Consider the following 13,821-nt stretch of genomic DNA (forward strand, 5'->3'; position numbering starts at 1 on the left):
AGAGTGGTTTCTCACATTACTTCTTTCCTGGTATAGTGATGTTAACTCTTCAAGGAAGTATTTTTTAAAAATTAATTATTTTTGGCTATGCTGGATCTTTGTTGCTGCATGGGCTTTTTTCTAGTTGCAGAGAGCAGGTGTTACTCTCTAATTGCTGTGTGCTGGCTTCTTGTGGTGGCTTCTCTTGTCGCAGAACACAGGCTCCAGGGTGCTCTGGATTCAGTAGCTGTGGCTCTTGGGCTCTAGGGCAGAGACTCGATAGTTGGGTGCATGGGCTTAGCTGCTCTGAAGCATGTGGGCTCTTCCCCGACCAGGGACGGAACCTGCGTCTCCTTACACGAGCGGGTAGATTCTTTATCACTTGAGCCACCAGCGAAGCCCAAACAAGTATTTCTAACAAGGAACAACTTTTGTTGTTAATAATTAACTAACTATTTGAAGTAGCTAATTATATTTGAAATTGTATGTATTTGTTTATAAGTTTGACAAAGAACATCAAAGAATTTGGCACTGAAATCTCATTTTGCTGTGATTAAAAGGAATCTGAGAGCATGAATAAGAGTAGGGTCAAGAATAATAATAATAATTTGACTATGATATCTTATTTCTGAATGCTTTGACATATTTGATAGTGTTTTTTAAAAGTCCAATAAATAAATACAGTATGGTATTCTGGATTGAATCCGGGAATGGGAAATGATACTAGTGGGTAACTAGTACATACATATGAAGTCTGGGATGCAGTTTATGATAACATTCTGATGTTGTATCAGCTAGGACTCTTGTGATTGAAAGTATCTGAGGCTCAGCTTAGTGTACAAGGGAAATGGAGCTATCATGAGTCTTCTCAAATTAGACTTGGTATGGTACAAACATCTTTTTCTCTACCCTGCTTCTCTCTCTCTCTCCTCTCTGGATACCTCTCTGTTGCTCTAATTTTCACACCCTAAAAGAAAACCTGTGCAATTCACTAAGATGGCCATTGTTAACCCCAACTAGTTATCTATTTAACATAGATATGTTAAAGTGGAGGAAATACATACTTCCTGTCTTCAGTATCTATGTATTAAAACTGCTGAAGTCTATTTTAGTGTATTTATTTATGCCTGAAATGATTACTAACCTGTTCATTTTGATCATCCAAACTAATGTGATCCAACCAGAACCAGGCAACTACAGGGAAAATAAATTGCCTTAGGAAACTTAATCTGTGCAATCATGTCATCAACATGTAGGGTATCTTTTGTGTCATGTCCCATAGCATCCTGTATATTCCTCAAATTACTTTAAATCACCCCAAGTCTACATTCCTTATAAGATCATTTTTGGCAACATGAGTTATGAAATAATGCCTTACTCATCTTTATCTCTGTGTTTATCTGACATTTGTAGCTACAAAGTATTTGATGAATGGAGATAGAAAATAAATGTCTGGCTCAAGTATGACAAATGGTTGGAGTTAGCATGGAATATGTTGATATTCATTTTTGCTTTTTAGCGTTTAAGCAAACTTATTTTTTTAATGGAGGCATTAGATTTTAGTCCGTGCCTGTGTTTATCTGAATTATAAGTGACATTTAATCTTATGTTAGTTTCAGGTGTATAGTATAATGATTGGGTATTTATATATATATTGTAAAATGATTGCCACAATAAGTCTAGTTAACATTTGTCATTACACATAGTTACAATTATATTCTTGTGATGAGAACTTTTAAGATCTACTCTCTTAGTACCTTTCAAATATACAATATAGTGTTAATAACTGTGGTCACCAGGTTGTAACTTAAATCCCCATGACTTATTTAAGTTATAAAGATGCTCATTTTTAACATAGCTCTTAGATGCTATCTCTTTCTATCTTCTTAAAAGTGATTTCCAAGCCAGGAAGCAAATATAAGACCTAAAGTGATTGAACTCTTTTGAGTTTCTATGGGTAGCACCAGAGGCAAACTGACTTTTTTTTACTCCTTTCTGTCTCACATGTGTGTGTGCGCACGCGTGCGCACACACACACACACACACACACACACACACACACAGTCTTTGTCTCTCTCACAAATAAATATTTTGCCTGATACCGATCTGGTCCCAGGAGAGTCACTGATTGATGGGTTGACATGGCTGTTTGGATATTTGTCTCCTTGCTTTGTGCTTAGCCCTATCATATTTTAAGTTTTCAAGAGTAAGTAACCTTTATCTTTGTTACGATTTCCTTCTCCTAAACCATCATTTTTCTCCATGCCTTCCTTTTCAAAATGCATCTAGATTCTGTCCCATAGTTCTTAATTCTTAACACAGATTTCTTTAAATTAAGTTTGGCAAATAATACTGGGAGTTTGTTTTGTTCTTTAGTGACTAAGTCATGACTGACTCTCTTACAACACTATGGACTGTAGCCTGTCAGGCTCCTCTGTCCGTAGGATTCTCCAGGCAAGAATACTGGAGTGGGTTGTCATGCCCTCCTGCAGGGGATCTCCCTGATCTAGGGATCAAACCTGTGTCTCCTGCATTGGCTGGAGGATTATTTACTGCTGAGCCACCAGGGAAGCCCAATACTAGGAGACTGTGTAACTTCTCCTCACTACTGTAATCAGAATGTTAAAAATCTGCAGTGATTATAATCATCCAGTGGGTTTGATGATTGTACCAGGGAGGCAGCTGTGAAGTTCTAACTTCCGGTGTAATTCCTAAAGAAAATGTTCAGAGGCAATACCTCATGTGTAGAACATAATGCTTTTTGCCGTGTGGCCCTGCCATCATGAATTCAACTTGGTGGACCATGTTTTATAACAAAATGATTAATATATTGGACATATAGGTTGATAGCCAATGGGGTGATCTGTACTCAAAATCTGCCCAGTGGAAATATTCTATATAAAACCTAACAAAATTAACCAGAAGTATTTTTTTTTCCTGTACTATTCTGTATGCTAGACTCAAAGGAAGACTTTCTCGAACAAGAGAAAGGAAGACAAAAATATAGGGAAAAGCAGATATAAATAAAATCTGTTTCACAAAAACAATAAAGTTAACATTGAGGAAATTGAAGATCAGAAACATTAAATAACTTACTTCATTTGCAGATCTGGACAGTGGAAGAGGCAGGATTCAACTCTGGGAGTCCAGTCTAGAACCCATATTTTTAATGTCTAGTTTAGGAGAAATATGCATCTGCTCCTGAGGTTGCTGGAGCCAGGAGTCATTGGAAAAGGAGCACAGTGGCTAACATGTTTGGTTTCTACGAGCCCACACTGTGTTTTCTCACCCTCAGTCCCTTATGTTTTAGTCAGCTCCAGCTGCCCTGAGAAAGTGCCATTGACTAGGTGGCTTGAACAACAGAAATCTATTTCTCCTATGTCTGGAACCTCTGAATCTCAGTTGCTACACGTGGGTTTTCTCTACTTGCTGCAAGCAGGGCCTACTGTTCCTTGTGGAGCACAGGTTTCTCTTCGTGGTGGCTTCTCTTGTGGCAGAACATGGGTTCTAGGCATGTGGGCTTTAGTAGTTGTGGCTTCTAGGCCCTAGAGTACAGGCTCAGTAAGTTGTGTGCAGAGGCTTACTTGCCCCGCGGACATGTGGGGTCTTCCTGGACCAGGGATCAAACCTATGTCCCCTGCACTGGCAGGCAAGTCCCAACTGGTCAGATTCGGATGAAGGTCCTCTTCCAGCTTGCAGACAGCTGTCTTTTGTGTCTTCACTTGACAGAGAGCAAACTCTGGTATCTTTGTCTTCCCATGTGGACACTAGTCCCAACATGCCCCTCCCCTTCATGACCTCATCTCTGTATAATTGCACCCACCCCAGATAGCATCTCATTGGGGCTTAGGGCTTCAACATATGGATTTCAGAGGACGCAGACATTAAGTCCAAAGCACCTGGTTTCCATAATGGCTGAACGATCAAGCTGACCACATCTGAACTAATGTACATTCAAAAGAGTGCAACTCATATGGTGGTGATTTCAGTAACATCACTTTTCTTTTAAATCCTGTGGGTCATTTTTATAATTCTTCATGGTAGTGATAGGGTGAGGAGGTTGTTATTTTGTTTCATTTTATTTTAAATGTAGACTTTTTCTTTCATAGCTGCTACATAGACATTTTCCTGCTGTAGCTGTTTTATCCTCTTGCTGGTTGGGCCCTGCAAAATGTTTACCTTTGGAGAAAAAAAATAAGCAAATAAAAGGAACAATACTAGGCATGATAATTATGACACCTGCGTGTATGTGGAAGATACTTCACGCAAGACACTTTTAGCTACCATATATTAGTGTGCTGATCATAGAATAAATTAATCTATTTTGTCTTAATGTCATCCTATTCTGGATCCAAAAGCAGAAAAAAGCAATATTCATACTTAGAGAACATGAGAGAGGAATAGTGACAGCATACACCCATTAGTGAAGATGGTCAATGCGATTTACCAGATGGTGAAAAAGAAAATGTGTCAGAGATGAATGGATAAAGAGGATGTAGTGTGTGTGTATGAACATTATATATATATATACGTATACCTATACATACATATATATACACATATATACATATACTTATACATATATATACATATACCTATACACATATATATACATATACCTATACATATACCTATACCTATACATATACATATATATACATATACCTATACCTATATATATACATATATATACATATACCTATACCTATATATACATACATATACATATACCTATACCTATATATATACATATATATACATATACCTATACCTATATATATACATATATACCTATACCTATATATACATATATATACATATACCTATACCTATATATATATATACATATATACACATATACCTATACCTATATATATACATATATATACATATACCTATACCTATATATATACATATATACACATATACCTATACCTATATATACATATATACACATATACCTATACCTATATATACATATATACACATATACCTATACATATACATATACATATATATACATATACCTATACATATACCTATACATATATATACATATACCTATACATATATATACATATATATACATATACCTATATATATACATATACCTATACATATATATACATATATACGCATATACCTATACATATATATATACATATACCTATACATATATATACATATATAGGTATACATATATATAAAATGGACTAGTACTCAGCCATAATAAAGGATGAAATAATGCCATTTGCAGCACATTGTTGGACCTAGAAATTATCATTCTAAATGAAGTCAGTCAGACAAATATATGTTATCACTTATATGTGAAATCTAAAAGAAAATGAGACAAATGAACTTATTTATAAAATAGAAATAGACTCACAGACATAGAAAACAAACTTGTCTTTACCAAAGGGGATAGCAGAGGTGGGGGAGACATAAATTATGAGTTTAGAATCAACAGATACATACTACTGTATATAAAATAGATGAACAACAAAAACCTATTTTATAGCAAGGGGAACTATATTCAATATCTTGTATTACCCCATAATGGAAAAAAACTAAGAAAGGATAGATAACAATCACCTCTCTGTACACCTGAAAACTAACACAATGTTGTAAACCAACTATTTTTCAATTACAAACAAGAATGTGTCAGTCCAGTGAATATTACCTACAAAAATTCCATTTTTATCAAATTTGACAATCAGGAGAATGAACTTTAAGCACTGTCTTAATGACTTTGGTGACAAACCAGAGTAGATCAGCATAGAGAAATCTGAGAATCCAATCTCTCTCTGTAATGAGAACTTTTATTACCAACAGCATGATCAAAATGTTTAAACTCACATGAAAGCTGAAATGTGAAGAGTAAAACATCAGTGGTTATTAACAGGGATGATTTTTAAATCAAGATCATTAACCAAACTGGTTTCTGAAAGAACTGAGTATAAATGCTGCTGCAGTAGCACGTCAGTTTAGAAGGGTGCTTATACTGGAAAAAAACGAACATCAATTAATGATTGAAGAATTCAAGCTCAAAAATATTGACTTCAAACTTTTAAGTAGATGAACTCCACTGGGGAGACGTACAGAAAGAACCATTGATGGGGCTCCAGATTCTAAGCAGAGACTTTCCCTTGGAGAAGCTGAACTCAACTTTGAGCTCATATTGAATTCACAGGAGCTTCAAGGGAGTTCAGATTAGCACAACAGGGGGTTAAAGCAAGATCAGATTGTGGCCTTTTAATGCTCTCTGTGTTCACTGCCTCAGAAGTCTGTGGGAATGCTCTGTGTGGAGGAACTCAGTAGGGGCAATGAATAAGGAGAGTGCATCTGTATCTTTTCTGTCCTGGGTGGCAGACTGAATTCCCGCATAATGAATGAGCTAATTTATCATTTGGGGCTCATTATCAGAAAGCATTGTGTAAGCAGATTATTAATAATTCAAAGTTTCCAACCTTTCAATAACTCCAAAAGTGCTCATTATATAACCCTGTCTTGAAACAGTCAGATAAAACTAGGGTATGAAACCAATTTGTTCATTTCCTACTTTGAAGCCTCATGTACATATAAGCTCTGACCCCAGTGCTGCCCAGCATAAAATATTACCTACTTCATAAGATTGGCTCAGACAGTAAAGAATCTATCTGCAGTGCAGGAGACTCGAGTTCGATCCCTACATCAGGAAGATCCCCTGGAGAAGGGAATGGCTACCCACTCCAGTTCTTGCCCAGAGAATCCCATGGACAGAGGATCCTGGTGGGCTACAGTCCATAGGGCCACAAAGAGTTGGACACAGCTGAGCGACTAACACACTTTTTATAAGATAGTCCTGAGTATCAATGTGATAATGTACTTATAGTGCCTACATTGGTTACCAGTGTGAAAAGATAGCTAAACAGATGCTGTATGCTTTCTTTTTGGATTCAATCTGACATTACTAGCAAAAGTAAAATGTTCTTTAAAGTCAGAAGAATAAAGTAAGTTGAAACTTGATCCATTCAATTGTTTCAAATGCACTAATTTTAAGACAAATAACCATAGAGTGATTGTATTGTTAAAGTTCTCAAAAAACTAAAATGGAGATATCTTAGAATGTGGTCAGCTTGATGTTACTTAAATGTGTTGATGTATCTATGTGAGTGTGGATGTTCTAGGAACAATTCCAAGGACGGATAAAAGATTGCATTTGGGAATTTTCCCAAATAAAATTTTGGGGAAACAGCCAAACTTGTTTTCTGGTCTTAATATTTGGGCAGCTACATAATCTCATGGCTATCAATTAACTCACACGGTTCTTTTGTTGGTTGCAGTGAACAATGATACTATGTTAGGCTGGGTCATTGAGACAGCAAGACTGGGGGAAATACTAGAGTGCTAACACTGTATTCAGTGGAAACAGTGTCAGACTTTAACTTTTGGGGCTCCAAAATCACTGTAGATGGTGATTGCAACCATGAAATTAAAAGACGCTTACCCCTTGGAAGAAAAGTTATGACCAACCTGGATAGCATATTAAAAAGCAGAGACATTACTTTGCCAACAAAGGTCCGTCTGGTCAAGGCTATGGTTTTTCCAGTGGTCGTGTATGGATGTGAGAGTTGGACTGTGAAGAAAGCTGATTGCCGAAAAATGGATGCTTTTGAACTGTGGTGTTGGAGAAGACTCTTGAGAGTCCCTTGGACTCCAAGGAGATCCAACCAGTTCATCCTAAAGGAGATCAGTCCTGGGTATTCATTGGAAGGACTGATGCTGAAGCTGAAACTCCAGTACTTTGGCCACCTGATGTGAAGAGTTGACTCATTGGAAAAGACCCTGATGCTGGGACGGATTGCAGGCAGGAGGAGAAGGGGACGACAGAGGGTGAGATGGTTGGATGGCATCACCAACTTGATGGACATGGGTTTGAGTAAACTCCGGGAGTTGGTGATGAACAGGGAGGCCTGGCGTGCTGCGATTCATGGTGTCGCAAAGAGTTGGACACGACTTTGTGACTGAACTGAGCTGAACTGAACTGAACACTATATTGGAAAGGTTCAAAACCAGGACAGGAAGCATGATGAGAGAGAAAACTGAGTCAATACGAGATGAGAATCTCTGCAGTGTCAAACTTTGTGTTCTGGTCACCTCCTAACGGTGAGTTTGAAGGATACACAGCAGTTTAATATGGCTTGCATATCTTTTGAAGGGCTACGTGAAAAAACATATCTTGTAGGGTCCATGAAGAGAGAAAGGAGCAGAAATTTGTGTATAGCCTATCCCAAACTGCCACTTAACACTGGCTAAGGTTTACCCCACAGGGAATGGACTCCACTGCACTAAATTGTGGCATATGAGCTTTGGTGGCTACTTACAACTGACTCCCTGGTAGCTCAGATGATAAAGAATCCTCCTGCAATGCAGGAGACCCAGGTTCAATCCCTGTGTCCAAAGATCCCCTGAAGAAGGGAATGGCTGGCCACTCCAGAATTTTTGCCTGGAGAATTCCATGGACAGAAGAGCCTGCTGGGCTACAAACCATGGGGTTGCTAAGAGCTGGACATGATTGAGCAACTAACGGTTTTCACTGAAAGTAATAAAGGCAGTTCTATATGGATAGGACTTGACATGTGGGGCCCAAAGTTTCAGATTTGGGAAATTCAAAATGAGGACCATTCAGAGGTTGCCAACATTTCTGTTTCAGTGGCTTGTCTCAGAAATCTTTCCATGGTGCCCTTGTGCAGAAGAAATATCTAACGATTCTATTATTGCATGGATAGATCAAACAGTGTAGTAAGTATGTCCTGATAGATTAGTGGCCATTTTTAAAAATACATGTAAATCGAAAGAAGATATAACAGTATAATTTCATCCTTAACTAATTACAGTTACTAATATGATGTGTGCTGTACAGTTTTCAAGCCTTGGAATTGAACTGCATATCATCATTCTCATTTATTATTCACATTGATTTTCATGCTGCTTTTGCAGCAATAAGATGTCACCAAAAGATATATATCACATAACCTCCCCTCCACTGGGAAATCTTTCCATTCTCTCCTCCAGGGCCCACTCTCTTGGCATTCCCACTCTCTCTGGGGCTTTCCTCATTGTACAGGACAGTATAGAGGGAAAAAAAAAGAATAATGTTTAAATCATGAAACCCATAAACCTAGGATTTATAGTTTGGGGTAAATATCTAACAAATGCCAACCATTGGTTAAAATTGTAAAATATCCTATAGAACCCCTGTGTAGCTTCATAGCACTCCAGAACACCTTTGTGTGGTATGCGAATCTCAGTTGTCAGCAATAGCAAAGGAAGCAGGTGGCATCTTATGAACTCAGGATAGGTTATATAGAATCTGAAGTAGCTCACAAAGTCAGTCTGTGTTGTATCAAAATCCTTTCTACATTTTCAGACCAAAGCCTTCAAAGTTATCAAATAACCAAATATTAACTATATAGCATTGTAGAATATAGAATCTGTTCTGTATTCTCTTTCAATAAAATCTTAATTGTTTGGCTATAGGAAGAGATCTGAAATCCTATGTTTTCTCACATATGAAATGAGACTAGTTGTAGACACTCACTCCTTCATGAATTTTTTGGGAGTATTATGTAAGCTATTTCTTTAAAGTACTTTCCACAATACCTGTGTCTTAGGAGCCCAATCCCTTTCACACTCCAACCACTAATATCTGTTAGACTCTTTCCCTAGAACTGACAGTACCTTCACCTGGAATAGAGGCAAAATTAGTCTAGGTAAGAAGAACAAATTCTAGATACTTTGGGGAAGTTGTCCCCTTACCCACATCTGGAGCAACTTGACCTCAGTGTTGCTGAAAACCATTTAAACGTTGCTTGAAAATTCCAGCTGTTTCAGTTATGGCAGATAAGCAGCTCTGGCTGTTTCCCCAGAGCAGATAAGGTGCTGCAAAAAATAGACATGGTCCAGCTAACCTCAAACTGCAATTCTACATGCAGTTTAAAATTATAGATAATTGAGTGTATTCATCATACTTGTCTATTAGCTTTGTCTCAAGTATTGACTTCAGGTCTTATGAATTTCAGCAATTGATCATGTTCTTAATCCCATGTATTAGATGATCACCTAATGGATTTGTTTGTGTGTGCTGTTGCTTGTCTTCTTGCCTGGGATGTCATATGTCAACTTTAGCTCTCAGATTACAGAGTAGGGCAGCCTTTTCTTGTCTACTGCCTTAGTCAGAGGCCATCTCTAGACCCAATCAGGACTCATCATTTGAAGGATATGACAACATGCCATGTTGTCATTACACACACACACACACAATGATGAGCCAGACATGATGGGTAGCATCATATAGTCTTATTTGGAAGGAACCACATTGGTCAGCAGGCCAAAGTTCAATTCAGTTTAAGAAAGCCTGTCAACTGCACCCACATATGCCCAGTAAGGAGAAAAGAGAATGTGTGCTAAGCTATTAAAGTAAATCCCCTGCAGGTATTGATTAGCTGAAAGATATTGTACTCAGAACCTGTTGCCTTAAGAAATTGCTTTAAACATACAAGTAAGTCAATAATTGTCTTTCAGATTTCAATTTCAAAAAGTCAATATTGAATTTCAAAAAGTCAATAAAATAGAGAATGTATACTTCCTAGGTAGTGCAGTGGTAAAGAATATACCTGCCAATGCAGGAGACACAGGTTTGATCCCTGGGTTGGGAAGATCCCCTGGAGGAGGAAATGGCAATCTGCTCCAGTGTTCTTACCTGGGAAATCCTATGTACAGGGGAACCTGGTGGGCTATAGTCCATGGAGTCACAGAGTTGGACATGACTTAGCGACCGAGCACACACACACACATAATACCTAAAAAAATTTTGGTGTAGGTATACGTGTGCGTGTCAGTGAGATAATAAAGAGACAAAGGTTGGGGGTGGGAGGAAGACATATATATATATAATATATATATATCTTAATGTATATAATATTAATATATATAATATATATATAAAGGTATATATATATACCCTTTTCTTTCCTAGTGGAGCTCACTACAGGTGTTTCACAGTAAACTATTCACAGAAGTTCAAAAGGGAGCCAACACAAAACCAGAAGCAGCCATGTAGAAACTTGCTGCTAATATAGCTGGATGACAGACTACAAATTTACTTTTCTGAAAATATTAAAATTCCATTTCTTCGATCTTGAGTTCAAATGAAAAAAGTCCTGAGTTCTTCCTTGTGAATGAAATTTTACTTCCTCTGGTCTTGATCTACCCTCAATGGTCTTATTCCAAAGAGGCCCATTCACAGAAGCAAAATGAGCTATAAGCAGGTTGACCATATTTATATACTTGCTTTATTCCTCTATATTACATATTTCATTCTACTTGAAATACACTGTCTAGTGTTTCTCACTAGACTTGTAAGCCTCTTTTGGGCAGCAGTCTTTATTTTGTCCCTTCCTTGATTTAATAAGATTGCAATATCAGAAAAATACTGTTATATTGGTGGTGTATACCTTTTATGTTATATTGTTTGGTGTGTACCAGTTTACCAAGTGCTTACATGTACCTTAGGTGACTGATGACATTCTCCATTTATTTCAGTCAATGGACTATGTGCCATAACTTACATTTTATTGATGACATAGCTGTGACTTGTAGAAGCCTTTCATAAATATAATGGAAGGGTTGTGATTTCAAGTCAAGTTTCCATGTCCAGTGTACATTTGGGTACGCTTAATTTATCTCAACACATGATACCCTAGTACTGTCTCATAATATATATCCATAAATGTTTTTAGATATACACAATAGAAAATTTTTGATATTCCTTATGGTACTTTTCTCAGAAAAAAAGATAGGTAATATTTTGAAGAAGGAACCACGTCTTCAAACATGAATTCCCAACAATGACAAGGAAGATGCTTGTAGAGTGTGAAACTACCCTAGTCTCTCCAGTGTTCACTTTTCCTGGGCTTAATTATACATGAAATATGCAAATCACAACTTTCTGAATATACACAGATTCCACAAACAAACACAAGTGCATTTTCAAGAGCGACTTTAATTTTCCTTCTTTTCATCCTAATTGACAACATTCATAGAAGGAGCACAGTTTGAGCAGTAAAAAGTCGGGAAAAATTAACTACAGAGACAGTCTGAACTGTATAATATGTTTCCTCTTTCATTAAAAGAATGAAATATTGTCAGTGCCCTTTATGGTTTTAATTAAGTATGTCAGTATAATACTTAACTGAGAGAAATATGCAAATGATTGTTTTTTTTTTTTATAAGGCCACAGCTAAATAAGCATAGCACTCTGCCAATACCCATCTCATTATATGTCTATGCAGAAGTCCTGTGCAGATTAAGTTATTATAGGTGTTTCTTTTTAACCTAGAAAGTTATTCCGAACATTTTCATGCTTAGGGATCTGCATAAAAATACTAGCAAGTTTGCATTTTTTTCAGTATTATCATGCAGTACTCTTAGAGAAAATGAATATGATGAATTCCAATGATAAGCATATTCCATGTTTGTGATCATAGAAGCCAGAAGGGAACTTTGAGGAATAGATCAAGATGCCTTTCTATCTCTCCTTGAGCATCAGTCTAAGCATGCTTGATTGAAACTTGCAGAAATGAATGTATCATATCCTTCTAGAATTTAAGAAGACCTGTGAGATACTGACAGACTATGAAGACTTAAAAAAAAATACCTTGTTAAACTTCTAAAGAGTTGATCTGCCTAAACCATCATGGCAGATTCATGTTGCAGACTCCAGTGCCTGTCTTCTGGTTGCTCTCAAACACCCTACACTCCACTTAAGCCATACCACTAACTTTTCTTCAATGTTGTTTTTCTCTGCTTTTATCCTAAGCATTTGCAATCATCTTTAATTAATAATGTCTTTTCCTTTCTCTTCCTCTGGACATTGTATTTTTCCATGTAATTTAAATACCCTGTCTTCTCTGAAAGCTTCCCCTCAGTGATCACCTGTTTGTGCTATTTTTAGCCCTTTACACTTATCTGTTGCCATTAATTGGTTTTGTGATGCCATCTTCAACCTCTTCACACCCACTGCAAAATTGTTGTTTCCTTGCCATTCTGAACCTATTGTTATTTGTCATTTCATGGTTCATTGTCCCCAGTCCCATGGAAACCTAATAGGCATTGTTGGCAATTTAAAGTTTCTTTGTGTGACACATTTATTGGTAAATGTCTAAGACATATTTTTGATAAAGATTGTTATAGGTATTCTTTGGGGGAAATATTCAGATATTTACGGAGCAATCTCTTAAACGGGATTAAAGTGATTTTCTAAGTATGCAGAGGACTAAAGAATAAAGAAATATGCTCTGACCTTCACTATTTTAAATAGTTGCTTGCAATTTAAAACATTTCTAACCGTACTATTCATAATTACCTAACCTTTCCTTCATCCTGAAATGCTGCATTCTGTGTGAATCTAATAAAGGTTAACTGAAAGAAAAGTAGAAATTATTTACTCTCTGATTTAAAAAATATCTCTATCTATAACCTCATATAAAAGCAAACCCCTCTGTTAATAGTGAATGTAAGTCATTTGTGAAATTATTTATTTTTCTTGTTGCTATACAATGAGAATACCCATTCCATTATTTTCAGACTGAGATAGAAATACTCTTTTCTGGAATGGAACCAGTTTCTTGAATCCAGAAGGGGCTGTCTCATCTGTGTTCTCTGCTGTGTGCCTTCTCTCAGCCTCAGTTGATCTTCCCACACTTCTCCACCTGGGTGACTCCATCGTCTATCAAGGCATGGCAGCTGTCACTCTTATCTATCTTCCCTGCCTGCCCCAAATGTCAGAATGAATGCTTTTAA

This window comes from Muntiacus reevesi, chromosome 2 (assembly GCF_963930625.1).
Source record: "Muntiacus reevesi chromosome 2, mMunRee1.1, whole genome shotgun sequence".
NCBI lineage: Eukaryota > Metazoa > Chordata > Mammalia > Artiodactyla > Cervidae > Muntiacus > Muntiacus reevesi.